This window comes from Lactuca saligna, chromosome 7, assembly GCF_052625555.1.
Source record: "Lactuca saligna cultivar CGN05327 chromosome 7, ASM5262555v1, whole genome shotgun sequence".
Classification (NCBI taxonomy): domain Eukaryota; kingdom Viridiplantae; phylum Streptophyta; class Magnoliopsida; order Asterales; family Asteraceae; genus Lactuca; species Lactuca saligna.
The window spans coordinates 129,237,461-129,250,283 of record NC_136423.1 but is presented as its reverse complement, the minus strand read 5'-3'; positions in this window follow the sequence as shown (position 1 = coordinate 129,250,283).

Sequence of the window (12,823 nt, the reverse complement as noted above, 5' to 3'; positions counted from 1 at the left end):
CTTGTGCGAGAGTCAAGACACAACATCAGAAACCGTATGGGAGTTTAGAACCCTTACCTGTGCCTATGGGTAAGTGGGAAGACATTGCTATGGATTTTGTCACTAAACTACCCAGAACAAAGAATGGTCACGACATGATTTGGGTGGTCGTTGATCGATTCACTAAGAGTGCGCATTTCATAGCAGTCAGGGAGATATGGTCTATGGAAAAACTTGCGAATTCTTATGTGAAGGAAATTGTGAGACTTCACGGTGTTCCGCTAACAATTGTGTCGGATCGTGATAGTCGTTCCACCTCAAGGTTTTGGAAATGTCTACAAGAGGAAATGGGTACCAAGTTATGTTTAAGTACAGCTTACCATCCGCAGACTGATGGTCAGAGTGAAAGAACGATACAAACACTTGAAGATATGATGAGAGCGTGTACCTTGGAATTCCTAGGTAAAATGTATGAACAATTACCATTGGTAGAATTCTCCTATAACAATAGTTTTCACTCAAGCATTAAGATGGCACCTTACCAAGCTTTGTATGGACAAAAGTGTCGTACGTCGTCTTGTTGGCTTGAGGCTGGGGAAAAGCAGTTTATGGGACCGGAGATGGTTCATCAAACTGCTGAAAAGTTGAAAATAATTAGGGAAAGAATGTTAGCAGCTCAAGATCGTCAAAAGAGTTATGCTGACAAAAAGCAAAGACCGATGACTTTTGAAGTTGGAGATTCGGTTTTGCTTAAAGTCTCGCCATGGAAGGGACTTATAAGATTTGGTAAAAGAGGAAAGTTGAGTCCAAGGTTTATTGGACCGTTTAAAGTTCTTCAGAGGATTGGGAACCAAGCTTACAAGCTCGAACTACCAGAAGAACTGAATGGAATTCATAACACTTTTCATGTGTGTTATTTACGGAAGTTCACGGGGGAAGTTCCCGACACGATTCCACTTTCGGAGTTGAGGATCGATGAGAACAAAAGGTTGATTGAAGAACCAGAGGCAATTGTTGACCGAAAGACTAAAAATTTGCGACGCAAGATGGTCGAGTTAGTGCTTGTCCGATGGAAACACACGAATGGGCCGAATCTCACCTGGGAGACGGAGAGTGACATGATGGGTCGCTATCCGCATTTGTTTGTTAAGGTGTGATTCCGGGGACGGAATCATTCTAAGGTGGAGAGAATTGTAACGCATGTGTTTCTGGGCTTGCCATTTTCAGCAATGTAATAGTCTAGGTTAACCTTTGTAACCCGTTTTGAAATAATAGAAGTGTATTATTTGAGTATTATGTGTTTTGTGCTTAATTGCTTAATTATGTGGTTTGATTAATTAAGAATATAAATAAGCGTCAAAATTTAAGTGTAAAATAAACTTGATATCTTTAGATAACGTTGTAGTAGTCGAAACAAGGTTTCCGAAGATATAAAGAATGCCGAAATCCGAGTTATAACGAAGAAGTTATGACCTGTCGAAGTTTCGCGACAGAACCGGCAACGCTGATTAACGTAAAAAGTGAAATTGACGTTAGAGCTATATTTAGCCTTAGTGATCTAAACGAGAATCGAATATCTCATTGTTAGTATCAAAGCGATAAAAAGTTAGGCGAAAACGGACGTCAAACGAAAAAGTTATGAATTTATAACGAAATTTTCTGTCCCGGCCTATTAAAAATAAATAATAAAAATAAATTCAAAATTAGCCGACGAAGTCTAAACTATAGTTGTAGAGCGTAGTCTCACCTTCGCGTGGATATAAAGAACGTCGAAAACGGAGTTCGTATGAAGGAGATATGAATTTTCGAAGTTTATTAAATAATTTATAATTAAATTTAATTAATAAATACCGGCCTTATCCGAAGACGAGTCACCGGACTCATCCGGAGTACGCCCAGCGTACTCGAGTATGCCCCGCGTACAGCCAGAGTGTCAACACTTCGGATGACGCATGCAATGATGCATTTCGGAGCCCGTACGCCCCGCGTACTCCGAGGCATCAGCCTCCTATAAATAGGATGCGAGGGTTCCGAGTATTCTTGCTAATTTCTTCTCCTCTTTGTGCCGAAGCTCTGCATTTTTACCCCCAAAGCCACCCCGAAGCCCCGGTATCATTCCCGAGTCCCGAAGCGAGTCCCGAGATCCCGAATATCCCGAGAAGTGCGGTTTCCGAGCCGAAGCTCTGCCCGCGAGAAGTTAGATTTTCGTAGAGATCTTCCAAATCTGCTGAGGATTACGACTTCTGCAAGCCGTAGCGCTGTCCGATCATCTTCTGATCAAGTGAGTGTGTAGTTACTTTCTTGTAACGCATAATTATGAAGTATTTTATACGAAATACGTGTTATGTGTATAGTTTTGTTGTTATGTACGTGAATGTATATTCACTCTCTTTAATCTCATAGATCCGATTTGTTTTCTATGAAATACGTGTTATGTGGGTATGCCTCATCTGTTATGTGGAATATATATTGAATGAAAATGATATACAGGTTTTAAACTATGCATAAAAATGTATATATTTTTATCTACTAATATGTTGGGTAGAACATGGGTTTATAGTTGGTGTGTAATAAACAGATGAGAGGCCTCGATGTTGTTGTTGTTGTTGACCTAGTTATTCAGCGGAGTATGGATAACGACCACAGACTCCTTCTAGACAGTCTCATGGAACGCTAGCAGGTTCATAACCTGTAGGTGTTGTGAACGATGTGTTCACCGGTGTACTCTATCCCCCTCATGGTTGCCTTAGGATATCTATTGTTGAGGAAACCCCTTGGCTGTAATGTCCGTCCCGATGAAAATCCTAGATTAGGTCCCTTGAGATAGATGTTGTTTTAGGGACGTAAAGTGGGGATAACGGGAATGGGTAATCGGGATAGTGATTGGTTGGTGGAATTAAATATAATTTATTTATTGTGGGTTGAAAACCCTATATGCTCACCAGGCTCCCAAGCCTGACCCACTCAGTTTTATTTGTATTACAGGAAGTGGCGCAAGGGCGTAAGATGGACGAACCATCAAGTTGTTTTGTTTACAAGTCCGTATATGTATATATGTGTTGAATGACTTGTAATGTTATTGTTTATGCTTAATGGTCTGTATCGGAACATGACACCCCGAGTTTTAATTATATAATGAAAATGCATCTCTTGATGAAATGCTTTGATAAATATTATTTTATCATGTTTTGTTTTGGGAACAAATTCCGCAACTCTTTCAAATCAAAAGGATTTACTCTGAATTTATTTTAAAAGCATAAATGAAAATCGGTCTTTTCTGGCCGTGATTTTGGGGATGTCACAGTTGGTATCAGAGCATTAGTTTAAGCGAACTAGGAATTTTTAGGATTTCTAAACTTCAACTTAGAATGCTAAGTGGAATTTGAGAGGTGTGTCTGTTGGATTTTAGACACAAGCACTAGTTTATTTTAGGAACGTTGCCTAAAATACTTTTATGTGCTAAATGTTATATGTTGCCATATATGATATTAATTGTTCGGATCTACGGTTTGTTGCCAACCGGATCTGAAGGTTTATGTGTTTAGGATTCTAAGCGTATGTATACGATATTAGAACTAGCATGTAATCGTTTGGATTAATAGGGTGAAATTATTCGGTGTGTAGATCAAAAATGGTGAGAACAAGAAGTGGCGTTGGAAACGCGGATGAAAACGGGAATCCACCGCCAGTGATTGAGCAAATACCTATTGTAGCAGCAGCACCAGAACAGATCACCATGGCTGGAGTGCAAGCCATGATTCGGGCTATGTTAGCCGAACAAAGGGAGGAGATGCGACAAATGTTGCATAATAATAGGGACGAACCTGTCATACCTATTGAGGAACCTGAATTGATTCCCGATCAATCGGAGGAAGGGAACAATAGTCGCATTTTGAGTCAAGTTGGGACTCAAGAAGAACGAAGGAACAATCCGGAAAGGAGAAACAACAACGATGGGCGAATGTACAAGAATTTCCTGGGCACCAAGCCTCCAAGTCTTTCTGGGAGCCCAAAGCCGGTTGAAATAATGGATTGGATCTCCGAAATGGAGATGGTATTTGAAAGTTGCGACTGTAGCAACAAACAGAAGATTGTCTTTGCAGTCAGACAACTGAAGACTGGAGTATTAAGTTGGTAGAAGTTGTTGGCAGATACTATGCCACAAGGGAAAGCCCTGAAAATGTCATGGGAGGAGTTCTTGGAACAGTTAAGGGTGCAATATTGTTCAGAGATATATCTGATTGATCTGAACAATGAGTTCCAAAACTTGAAGAAGGGGAGGATGAGCGTAGATGACTATGCTATGGTATTCACTGAGAAAATGAAATTATTTCCATACCTAGTGCCAACGGAACTATCCAAAATTGAGAGGTTTGCTAATGGACTGCCTGGCGATTTTGGCCCGACAGTCAAGATGGCAACTACTCTGAAAACGGCTATTCGTGCAGATAAGAATGTGGAAGCCCAGCAGAAGGAAAAGGGTCTGGAAAGGATAGAAGTTGGTGAAAAGAGGAAGTTCGATGGAACTTCAGGGTCCAATAAGAAAAACAAGTTCTCAAAGTCTGGTTCGAGGGGAAGTGGGGGCGAAGCGAAATGGTGCAACAAATGTATGAAGAAGCATCATGGAAATTGTGAGGTGGTGACCACATGCTACAAGTGTGGAAAGCCAGGTCACTATGCCAATGAATGTACCCTCACTAAGAAAGTTTGTTATGGTTGTGGTGAGGAGGGACACATGTCGAGGGACTGCCCGAAGAAGAGGGAGGCAGCTAGACCCAACATTCCGCCAAAGCCAAAGGCGAGAGCATTCCAGATGACTCTGGAAGCTGCTAAAGATGAAGCTGATGTCGCTTCAGGTACCTTTCTCGTTAACAATTTGCCTGCCCAAATTTTATTTGATTCTGGAGCCAACTACTCCTTTATATCGCATGAATTTGGTAGAAAACTAGCCTTGCCTGTTGATAGACTAGATAATGCTTTATTAGTCGAAGTTGCTAGTGGCAAGTTTGTACCTGTTAGCTATCGTATGAAAAACATCTTGATCGACCTTAATGGGAATAAGTTCCACGAGGAATTATTGCCTATCGAACTTAATGGTTTCGACATCGTGTTGGGAATGGATTGGCTTAGTGCCAATGATGCCGAGATATTGTGCAAGAAGAAGATAGTGAAGGTAAACCCACCTGGAAAAGATTCGTTTATGGTGTGTGGGGACAAACGTCGAGTGAATTCTGGAATCATTTCCCTAATGAAAGCCAGAAAGTGTTTGACCAAGGGATGTACATCATATTTAGCATTCGTGATTGATGCTAAGAAGGAAAAGAAGGTGATGCAGAGTATTCCTATGGTGTGTGATTATCCGGAAGTATTTCCCGAAGATCTTCCTGGATTACCACCTGATAGACAAGTAGAGTTCAGAATAGACTTGTTACTAGGAACCACGCCAATAGCAAAAGCACCTTATCGATTAGCACCGACGGAGATGAAGGAGATGATGATGCAACTTCAGGAGTTGTTGGAAAAAGGTTTCATTAGACCTAGTTCATCACCCTGGGGAGCTCCGGTGTTATTCGTGAAGAAGAAAGATGGAAGTATGAGAATGTGCATCGATTACAGAGAGCTAAACAAGGCAACAATAAAGAATAGATATCCGTTGCCGAGGATTGATGACCTATTTGATCAACTACAAGGTTCGAGCTATTTCTCGAAGATCGATCTAAGGTCAGGATATCATCAGCTGAAAGTAAGAGAGCAGGATATAGAGAAGACTGCGTTCAGAACTAGATATGGACACTACGAGTTCTTGGTTATGTCGTTTGGACTAACCAATGCTCCGACAACATTCATGGATTTAATGAATAGGGTTTGTAATCCGTTCCGTGACAAATCCGTGATAGTGTTCATAGACGACATTCTGATTTACTCGAAAGGCCAGGAAGAGCATGGCAGACACTTTTGAGAAGTGTTAGAAGTCTTGAAGAAGGAGAAGCTGTATGCTAAGTTCTCCAAATGTGATTTTTGGATTCGTGAAGTCCAATTCTTGGGTCACGTGGTAAACCAAGAAGGGATAATGGTTGATCCAGCGAAGATCGAAGCTGTGATGAAGTGGGAACAACCGAAAAGTCCCACGGAGATCCGAAGCTTTTTAGGATTAGCCGGATATTACCGAAGGTTTATCCAAGGCTTTTCTTCGATTGCTACGCCATTGACAGCTTTGATCCACAAAGGAGCTACTTATGCTTGGAGTGAGAAGCATAAAGAAGCATTCGAGAAGCTAAAGAAGAAACTATGTGAGGCACCGATACTTTCTCTACCCGATGGAGTTGAAGACTTCGCTGTTTATAGCGATGCGTCTGGTGTTGGATTGGGTTGTGTTTTGACCCAAAGAGAAAAAGTGATAGCATATGCGTCTCGACAACTGAAAGAGCATGAAAAGAACTACCCGACTCATGATTTGGAGTTGGCAGCGGTAATTTTCGCTCTGAAAATATGGAGGCATTACCTCTATGCCACAAAGTGCAAACTTTTCACTGATCATAAGACTCTCCAATATCTCTTTAATCAGAAGGAATTAAATATGAGACAACGACGCTGGCTAGAGTTACTCAAGGACTACGACTGTGAGATACTTTACCATCCCGGTAAAGCTAATGTTGTTGCTGATGCTCTCAGCCGGAAAGTCAATCTTGAAAGGAAAAGGCCAAGAGCGTTGAGAATTGAAGTTGTCTCGACTATTTTGGAAAGTATAAAGAAAGCTCAAGAGGAAGCTTCTGAGAAGAATGACCGGAAGGAGGAACGTTTGGGCAAAACGTTGGTGTTTGGTACAAACGGTCATGGATTGAAGGTGTTCCAAGATCGGGTTTGGATACCTAAGATAGGAGGAGTCAGAGATCTTCTGATGGAAGAAGCTCACAAGACCATATACTCGATTCATCCCGGTAGCACTAAAATGTATTGGGACCTAAAACCCTACTACTGGTGGCCGACGATGAAGCTGGATGTTGCAAAGTATGTGGTCGAGTGTGTGACTTGTGCGAGAGTCAAGACACAACATCAGAAACCGTATGGGAGTTTAGAACCCTTACCTGTGCCTATGGGTAAGTGGGAAGACATTGCTATGGATTTTGTCACTAAACTACCCAGAACAAAGAATGGTCACGACATGATTTGGGTGGTCGTTGATCGATTCACTAAGAGTGCGCATTTCATAGCAGTCAGGGAAATATGGTCTATGGAAAAACTTGCGAATTCTTATGTGAAGGAAATTGTGAGACTTCACGGTGTTCCGCTAACAATTGTGTCGGATCGTGATAGTCGTTCCACCTCAAGGTTTTGGAAATGTCTACAAGAGGAAATGGGTACCAAGTTATGTTTAAGTACAGCTTACCATCCGCAGACTGATGGTCAGAGTGAAAGAACGATACAAACACTTGAAGATATGATGAGAGCGTGTACCTTGGAATTCCTAGGTAAAATGTATGAACAATTACCATTGGTAGAATTCTCCTATAACAATAGTTTTCACTCAAGCATTAAGATGGCACCTTACCAAGCTTTGTATGGACAAAAGTGTCGTACGCCGTCTTGTTGGCTTGAGGCTGGGGAAAAGCAGTTTATGGGACCGGAGATGGTTCATCAAACTGCTGAAAAGTTGAAAATAATTAGGGAAAGAATGTTAGCAGCTCAAGATCGTCAAAAGAGTTATGCTGACAAAAAAGCAAAGACCGATGACTTTTGAAGTTGGAGATTCGGTTTTGCTTAAAGTCTCGCCATGGAAGGGACTTATAAGATTTGGTAAAAGGGGAAAGTTGAGTCCAAGGTTTATTGGACTGTTTAAAGTTCTTCAGAGGATTGGGAACCAAGCTTACAAGCTCGAACTACCAGAAGAACTGAATGGAATTCATAACACTTTTCATGTGTGTTATTTACGGAAGTTCACGGGGGAAGTTCCCGACATGATTCCACTTTCGGAGTTGAGGATCGATGAGAACAAAAGGTTGATTGAAGAACCAGAGGCAATTGTTCACCGAAAGACTAAAAAGTTGCAACGCAAGATGGTCGAGTTAGTGCTTGTCCGATGGAAACACACGAATGGGCCGAATCTCACCTGGGAGACGGAGAGTGACATGATGGGTCGCTATCCGCATTTGTTTGTTAAGGTGTGATTCCGGGGACGGAATCATTCTAAGGTGGAGAGAATTGTAACGCATGTGTTTCTGGGCTTGCCATTTTCAGCAATGTAATAGTCTAGGTTAACCTTTGTAACCCGTTTTAAAATAATAGAAGTGTATTATTTGAGTATTATGTGTTTTGTGCTTAATTGCTTAATTATGTGGTTTGATTAATTAAGAATATAAATAAGCGACAAAATTTAAGTGTAAAATAAACTTGATATCTTTAGATAACGTTGTAGTAGTCGAAACAAGGTTTCCGAAGATATAAAGAATGCCGAAATCCGAGTTATAACGAAGAAGTTATGACCTGTCGAAGTTTCGCGACAGAACCGGCAACGCTGATTAACGTAAAAAGTGAAATTGACGTTAGAGCTATATTTAGCCTTAGTGATCTAAACGAGAATCGAAGATCTCGTTGTTAGTATCAAAGCGATAAAAAGTTAGGCGAAAACGGACGTCAAAAGAAAAAGTTATCAATTTATAACGAAATTTTCTGTCCCGGCCTATTAAAAATAAATAATAAAAATAAATTCAAAATTAGCCGACAAAGTCTAAACGAAAGTTGTAGAGCGTAGTCTCACCTTCGCGTGGATATAAAGAACGTCGAAAACGGAGTTCGTATGAAGGAGATATGAATTTTCGAAGTTTATTAAATAATTTATAATTAAATTTAATTAATAAATACCGGCCTTATCCGAAGACGAGTCACCGGACTCATCCGGAGTACGCCCAGCGTACTCGAGTACGCCCCGCGTACAGCCAGAGTGTCGACACTTCGGATGACGCATGCAATGACGCATTTCGGAGCCCGTACGCCCCGCGTACAGGTGTACGCCCCGCGTACTCCGAGGCATCAGCCTCCTATAAATAGGATGCGAGGGTTCCGAGTATTCTTGCTAATTTCTTCTCCTCTTTGTGCCGAAGCTCTGCGTTTTTACCCCCGAAGCCACCCCGAAGACCCGGTATCATTCCCGAGTCCCGAAGCGAGTCCCGAGATCCCGAAGATCCCGAGAAGTGCGGTTTCCGAGCCGAAAGCTCTGCCCGCGAGAAGTTCGATTTTCCTAGAGATCTTCCAGATCTGCTGAGGATTACGACTTCTGCAAGCCGTAGTGCTGTCCGATCATCTTTTGATCAAGTGAGTGTGTAGTTACTTTCTTCTAACGCATAATTATGAAGTATTTTATACGAAATATGTGTTATGTGTATAGTTTTGTTGTTATGTACGTGAATGTATATTCACTCTCTTTAATCTCATAGATCCGATTTGTTTTCTATGAAATACGTGTTATGTGGGTATGCCTCATCTGTTATGTGGAATATATATTGAATGAAAATGATATACACGTTTTAAACTATGCATAAAAATGTATATATTTTTATCTACTAATATGTTGGGTAGAACATGGGTATATAGTTGGTGTGTAATAAACAGATGAGAGGCCTCAATGTTGTTGTTGTTGTTGACCTAGTTATTCAGCGGAGTATGGATAACAACCACAGACTCCTTCTAGACACTCTCGTGGAACGCTAGCAGGTTCATAACCTGTAGGTGTTGTGAACGATGTGTTCACCGGTGTACTCTATCCCCCTCATGGTTGCCTTAGGATATCTATTGTTGAGGAAACCCCTTGGCTGTAATGTCCGTCCCGATGAAAATCCTAGATTAGGTCCCTTGAGATAGATGTTGTTTTAGGGACGTAAAGTGGGGATAACGGGAATGGGTAATCGGGATAGTGATTGGTTGGTGGAAGTAAATATAATTTATTTATTGTGGGTTGAAAACCCTATATGCTCACCAGGCTCCCAAGCCTGACCCACTCAGTTTTATTTGTATTACAGGAAGTGGCGCAAGGGCGTAAGATGGACGAACCATCAAGTTGTTTTGTTTACAAGTCCGTATATGTATATATTTGTTGAATGACTTGTAATGTTATTGTTTATGCTTAATGGTCTGTATCGGAAGATGACACCCCGAGTTTTAATTATATAATGAAAATGCATCTCTTGATGAAATGCTTTGATAAATATTATTTTATCATGTTTTGTTTTGGGAACAAATTCCGCAACTCTTTCAAATCAAAAGGATTTACTCTGAATTTATTTTAAAAGCATAAATGAAAATCGGTCTTTTCTGGCCGTGATTTTGGGGATGTCACAAAATCCATTTGATTGATTGTTGTTAATCACATGTGATTGATATAATAACTATGATGTTAAACTTGTATCCCCCCATAAAAGTAATTAAAATCGTTTTCAAGGTTGATTAAGGGGTATAAACTCACCAATAATGAGTGATGCGACTGTAAGATCAGTTTAGGAAGTTGAGTGTCAATTGCGGACTTGAGCACAAACGAATCCTATTAACCATATAATGACATATATATGTATACAATTAGTGCTTGTAACAACTAATTATTGAATTGTGACCACCTTAGGGACTAGTAAACACTTATATTAAAGTGTTACAATCATATATGATGTATATAATGGGTATATGGCTATACAAGGGAGTGTATGGTCAAAATACACCACATGTGTGTGTATGTGGCTAGGGTGTGCAGCCAGGGTGTGTGTGTGGCCGCACACTCGACATGAAGTGTGCCAAGATGGATTTGGAGGCTTTAGGACTCATCTAGGAAGCTTTCTTACTTCATGCTCTGGCCATGCATAGAGTTCATTGCCATTTTAGGACCTTAAAAGGGTGTGTATGGTTGCACATGGTGTGTGCGGCCGTACACATGGTGTGTGCGGCCGTACACACCTGAAGATCATGAGAATTGGCATTTTTGAAGGTATATCTTCAAGTGTTATTGGCCTAAAACAAGTTTTGATAAGTTTATACACGTTATAGAGGCTTGAAAGGATGATTATGGTCCCAAAACTAGTGTATGTGTTCTTCGTGTTCTTGACTAAAATAGATGTTTTCAGGGATCAAAGTTGAGGGAAGGCTAGTTAAGGTCATGTATTAACTAATCAACAGGAAGAGTTACTTACTTTTATGAAGATTAAGTTGATGATTTGGATGGCGCTTGAGAGAAAAATGTGTTCCAGCTTTGAAGGAGTGTAAAAAGTGTTCAAAAATGGCTAAGGTTCACACACACACACACACACACACACATATATATATATATATATATATATATATATATATATATATATATATATATATATATATATATATATAGGTGGGAGTGTGTGGCTGGGATGGGTGTGCGGCCGCACACTCCATGTGTTGGAGTGTTTGGCCCGAGTTTGCTTGATATGCATCGTGTTATCCCATTTCTAGTCTCCTACCTTGATTGTACTAGGTTTAAAACACTCAAATAAATCCTAAACAATGTTAAAAGATAGCAAAACGAGGCTAACTTTGATTGAATTAATCTATTAGATAAGATAGAAATTTCGGGTTGTCACAGCACGAGTACTTCGGGGTTTAGAATACGAAAGACAAAACTAAGGTTTAGGTCGGACTGTCGTTATGAATGATGAAGGTTTCGGGGATTTGTTGGTCGAAGCGATTGAAACATATAAACGTAGTATGGTGAGGACCACGCCAACTCATGACGAATGATATAAATGGACTCTTTACTGAACAAAAGTCTGGCCGATTTAAAAGAAACATTTGTTATATGATGATGTACTCCTAGTGTGTTTGACAATGTACTATTTGTAAATGTTCTAGTGCTTTATGTTTTCCCATTGATGTTAACGCTTCTACGTATCATACCACGATGAGCGAGTACATATAATGAAAGTGTTTTAATAACTAGTGTTGATACTTTATGCTACGATCCTCCTTGGTACTATTATGATCGTCTGTCATGTACATGTTATGAATAATTAAGATGGATAAGATAGTCGACTGAGTAATTATGCGTCATATCCACAACCAAAAAAAGAACAGGAAGTAAGGCGGAATCACTCACTCTAAGTCTGCAAAATCTTAGCTATGCACAACCCTGATATACATACTGTGGCTTGTTTCAATACGTGAGTTATTATACTTACTTTTAAGTGTTTTACCCAAGTTTTAATCTTATATAAATTTAAATTAATTTTTAAAGTAATTATTATTTCGAAAACGTGCAGCTGCTCGCTGGCGACTCTGCGGTTGATTCTCTTGCGGTGATCATCAGAATTTGCCCATCCGCTCCTAAGTTCTTTGTTATCGCACAGTCCCTTTAGTAATGTCCAGTCTCACCACAACCATAGCAAGGTTGGTTTTCTTTAACTCTGGGGACTTGAGAGATCGGTTAAGCCGGTGCCCTACAAAAACGGATTGTGTGTCCCCTTCTGTGGCAGTTCAGACACTACATTTCCTGGCATAATCTAATGTGGTGATAGTTGCACCTTCCAAACTTCGGGAGGGTTCCACCATACTGACTGGTAAGTGCTGGAGCAACAGGCATTGTAGCGGCGTACATAGTACTCATTTGTTGCTCTTGTGGGGGTTCCTATGTTGTTTGCTTCTTCTTCCTCTTGTTCCCCGACTTCCTTTCATATTCCTCTCCCTTTGATGGCTCGAGAACGGGGACTTCCATACCATGGCGGATTCCATGGTCGATGAGTCGCTGAGCCAGGCGTTTGGCACTATCGAATGTAGATGCTTTAGAAGACAGTACATTTCCTTGAATCGAGGTAGGTAGTCCCTTAATGTACCTTTCAATCTT